At 47.2% G+C, this 4997-nt stretch overlaps 1 non-coding gene across 1 annotated transcript; it reads right to left on the minus strand.

The window, feature by feature from the left end:
• Window positions 1–3250: 3250 nt before the first annotated feature.
• Window positions 3251–3339, minus strand: LOC133628686 (small nucleolar RNA SNORD72). The gene has a single exon (XR_009820795.1). It is a non-coding gene; the product is annotated as a small nucleolar RNA SNORD72 (small nucleolar RNA).
• Window positions 3340–4997: the final 1658 nt, after the last annotated feature.

Below are 4997 nucleotides of genomic sequence, written 5' to 3' on the forward strand. Positions count from 1 at the left end.
CCCACTTTAGCATCGTCAGCAAACTTGCTGACAGTATCCTCTGTTCCCTCATCAAAGTCATTAATGAATATATTGAACAGTACCCGTTCCAGCATCAACCCCTGAGGGACTCCACTAGATACAGGCCTCCAACTAGAACCTGTCCCATTGATCACAACTCTCTACCTTCTTCCCTTCAACCAGTTAACAATCCACCTCACTTCCTGATCATCCAGCCCACACTTTCTCAGTTTTGCTGGGAGGATGCTGTGGGAGATGGTGTCAAATGCTTTACTGAAATCGAGATAAACCACATCCACTTCAGTAACACCATCTATCCACCTGGTTATGTCTTCATAAAAAGCTATCAGCCTGGCCAAACATGACTTCCCTTTGGTAAAACCATGTTGAATACTCCCAATGACCCTCTTCTCCTTTAGATGCCTTGAGACAGCACTCAGGATAAGTTGTTCCATCACCTTTCCAGGGATGGAGGTGAGGTTTACTGGTCTGGTTACCTGGCTCCTCCTTCTTGCCCTTTTTCAAGACTGGAGTGACATTTGCTTTCCTCCAGTCCTCAGGCACCTCTCCTGTTCTCCACGACTTACTGAAGATGATGGAGGGTGGTCTAGCAATGACTTCTGCCAGCTCCCTCTGCACCTGCGGGTGCATCCCATTGGGGCTCATGGATTTATGTACATCCAGATTGCTCAACCAATCCTTAACCCAGTCCTCATCAACCAAACAAAAATCCTCCTTTAACCTGACATCCTCTGGAGTCTGGGGCTCCTGAGGTCAGTCTCCAGCAGTATAGACAGAGGCAAAGGCGGCATTCAGTAACTCTGTCTTCTCTGTATCCTCTGTCACCAGGGCCGCCTCATTCAACAGTGGGCCTACATTGCCTCTTGCATTAGTTTTGTCTGTAATGTATTTGAAGAAGCCCGTCATCTTGTCCTTAGCCTCCCTTGCAAGGTACAACTCCAATGAGGCTTTAGCTTTCCTAGTTACCTCCCTACTCCATAGATTCCCACAACCATGACACATCTAGTTTTCTTTTTGGAGCTAGTTTTGATGCTTGGTCTAGGGTGATTTGATCTTGGTGGCACTTCTGATCTGGGCAAACTAATCACCTCTCCATCAGTCAGTTCCTCCTGCAGGTCCCCATACCTGTTCTGCAAGTAGAGCTGGGGAGATGGGGGAGGATGGGAGCGAATTCGCCTACCTCCCCAAGCAGGTGCTTATTTCCATTCACCTCCATTTCTTTGGTCCCCTCCTCCTGCCTGGTGGCAAGAGAGGAGGGGATCCTCTGCTTTTTGTGGAGCCTCCACTTGTTTTTTCCTCAGGGAGTGGCTCTACTAATCTATCTCCATCACACACTCCCTGATACTCCTTAACCTCTCTACTTCCTCCTTAAGCTCTGCCACCAGGCTGAGCAGATCATTCACCTGGTTGCATCAGACACAAGTGTTGTCTCTGCCACCCTCGGGTACAAGTGACAAGCTGAAGCACATAGCCAGAGACCTGCACAGTTGCATGATTGTGTGAGAACTCTGTCTGGGTTCCCCCATTTTTTCTGATGTTGACTTTTGCACAAGTTGTCACCATGGCTACCTCCTGTGAGGATGTCCACTGTGGTAGTTTGACCCTGGCTGGATGCCAGGTGCCCACCACACTGCTCTATCACCCACCTCCTCAGCAAGCCAGGGAAGGGGAGAAAATAAGATGGGAGTCTTGAGATAAAAGCAGTTTAATAAATAAACAGCAAAGCCACGCACACGGGAAGTAAAGCAAAAGCAGATAAAGCTGTTACTGTCTACTTCCCATCAGCAGCGATGTCTGGCCACCTCCCGAGAAGCAGGACTTCGGTACGTGTAGCGGTTGCTTTTGGAAGGCCAGAAATGAATCTTGCCTCCCCTTCCTGCTCCTCTCCCCCAGTTTATATTACTGAGCTGACGTCATACGTTATGGTATCTCTCCTTGGTCAGCCTAGGTCAGCTGTCCTGGCCATGGTCCCTCCCAAGACCGTGCCCAGCCACAGCTATTGGTGAAGGTGGGGGAAGGAATGCTGGAGGGACAGCCCTGATGCTGTGGGAGCAGTAGTCATAATATTGATACCAACAGTAAGCACAGCACTGCAAGAGCTGCTGTGTAAAATCACTACCATCCCACTCACTATATCCACTAATGGAATTTTCCTGTTATTAGGGAAGAGAGATCATTTACTACCAACTGAACTTACCTCTTGTGACACATCTCCTTTCTCTGTTTTTGCTCTGTGTGCAGGGAAGTTGAGACAGTTGGACCTGCCCCAGCACATCCAGAGGGCTCATCCATGTCCCCTGGGCTCGACATTGCTTGGTGGGCAAGGATCAAAGATCCCTGCACTCCTAGGGCATTTAAGTAGCCCATGGTGGCTGTGGCTCCACCCATGCCTGGCCTGCCTCTCTCACAAGAGATGCTGGCACCCACAGGGACCCAGTCCCTTGGCACAAGGCTTCCAGCTTCGGGAAACTTTCATACGCTCCATGTGCTGATCTGCCCAGGGATGCACTGGCTTCTATGGCTGCTCTCAGCAGAAACCTCTCCACAGACGCCCAGGTCAGTGTAGAAGGAGGGGGAGGAGGTGCTTATGCCTTAGAAAAAAGATTCATCTGTGGACTGTGGTGAAGACCATGGTAAGGCAGGCTGTCCCCCTGCAGTCCATGGAGGATCCCAGGGAAGCAGAGATCCACTGGCAGCCTGTGGAAGACCCCACGCCAGAGCAGATGGATACCCAAAGGAGGCTGTAACCCCGTGGGAAGCCCACACTGGAGCAAGCTTGAGTGAGCAGCTGCATTGTGCTTTGGTGCTGGCTGGGCTTAACGCAGGACACACATACAAGCTTCTTTTGAAATGCAGCATAGTGATAATGGTCCCTTTCAAAGTGAAGGTGCTATCAAATGAAATGTCAATTAAATGACTTTTTAATGAATTGCTTCAGTGCATATCATCAAGAATTAATGAGTGTAGATATATGCATTTTCAGGAATCCCCTATTTCACTGAAGTAAAGCACATAGAAAACGTGACAAATTTTCTGTATAAGACCATTTATTTTAACAAATAGATGAATCTTTATGGTGAACTGGAGGTTGCAACAGCTGCTGTCTGGGGCTTTGGCATGGTTCCCTCATGGAATCCATTCCTACAAGTAGAAATATAGTTATTATTTTTTGAAGAGGTGATTTCCGCTCCAGTTTTTTTAGGAAATAATGTTTTAGATCAAGTTCACCAGCTTTTTTAGCCTCTCAGTAATGCACTGAAGTAACTATGGAGTTCATATATTCAGACATTTTTTAATAAGAAACATCATTAACAAGTTATTTGGAATAAGCAGTATGGTTTTCTCTCCTGCTGAAGTAAATGACTTCTTCAAACTGGAAGATTTCAATAAATGAGTAAACATTGCAAGACTGAATCAGATACAGCACACTCACTGAAGACACACTTTATGTTCCTATTAAGCAACTCAGAAAAAGATTCCACATTTGTCAGTACTGAAGTGCAAGTCAATTTACAGAAATCTTCTCTCTCAAACCAGAGTTTAAGACAGCCATGACAAAAGAAGAGTCAACTTCAAGCTCCATCTTGGATATGACATTTCCACTTCAACAACGCTTGGTGGAAATCAGGCCATAGTTGCACATCATAGGGTATTTTCTGTCTGCTGCTGGGAAAGACTACACTCACAAAAAAACCCCAGATGAATGGAACCCTCAACTACACCTAGGTCCAGGACTTAAAGACTCCTACTTTTCACTATTAACTCCAATTTACATTTTTAGGAAAAGATTCTTGAATTGGTATTTTTTATCCAGATTTCTGGTGCATTAGGCCAGAAGTTAGAGCTCTATTTTAGAAAGTGGAGGTCATACAAAAGACATTTTTAAAGAGTTTAACAGTACAGTATCTCATAAGTACAACTCCAAGCTTTATAACTGTAGTGGTTTTGTCTGGGCCAGGTTTTGGTAGTGGGGGGGAGGGGGTTACAGGGGTGGCTAAACTGCAGCAGCAACAGGGAGTGAGAATGTGAAAACACCTTTGCAGACACCAAGTTCAGTGGAGAATAAGGGGGAGGAGGGTGTTTAGGCCCTGAAAGAAAGACTCCCTTGTGATCTGTGGTGAAGACCATGGTGAGACAGGCTGTACTCCTGCAGTCCATGGAAGATGACAAGGGAACAGAGATCCACTCGCAGCCTGTGGAGGACCCCACACTGGAGCCAGTGGATGCCCTAAAGAGTCTATTGAGTCTGTGGGAAGTCCACCCTGGAGTAAGTTGCTGGCAAGACCTGGGAGCCCATGCCCGAGAGCAGGTTTGCTGTCAAAACTTGTGATCCTGTGAGGGACCCACGCTGGAGCAGTCTGTTCTTCCCCTGGATGACCCACATTGGGGCAGTGTGAAGAGCTGCCCCCGTGGGAAGGACCCATGCCAAAACAGTTCATGAAGAACTGTAGTCTGTGGGAAGAACCAGCGTTGGAGAAGTTCATGGAGGACTATCTCCCGTGGGAGGGACCCCACACTGTAGCAGTTTAAAAGTGTGAGGAGGGGTCTCCCCCTGAGAAAAAGCAGTGGCAAAATCCATCTGTAATGAACTAGCCATAACCTCCATCCCCCTCTGGGGGGGGGAAAAAGAGAGTCCCAGGAAGAGGGAGGGGTGGGGGGAGGTGTTTTAAGATTTAATTTCATTTGGCATTTTCCCTGCTCTGATTGTTCATTAATAAATCAAACCATTTCTCCCCAAGCTGAGTCTGTTTTGCTTGTGATGCTAATTGCTGAGTGATCTCCCTGTCCTTATCTCAGCTCACAAACCTCTCCTTATATTTCTCTCTCCCCTGTTGTAGTGCATCTAGGATGGTAGTGATTTTCCACAGCAGCTCTTGCAGTGCTGTGCTTACTGTTGGTATTGATAGCACATTAATGTTATGACTACTGCTCACACAGCATCAGGGCTGTCCCTCCAGCATTCCTTCCCCCACCTT

This window comes from Colius striatus, chromosome W (assembly GCF_028858725.1).
Source record: "Colius striatus isolate bColStr4 chromosome W, bColStr4.1.hap1, whole genome shotgun sequence".
Classification (NCBI taxonomy): domain Eukaryota; kingdom Metazoa; phylum Chordata; class Aves; order Coliiformes; family Coliidae; genus Colius; species Colius striatus.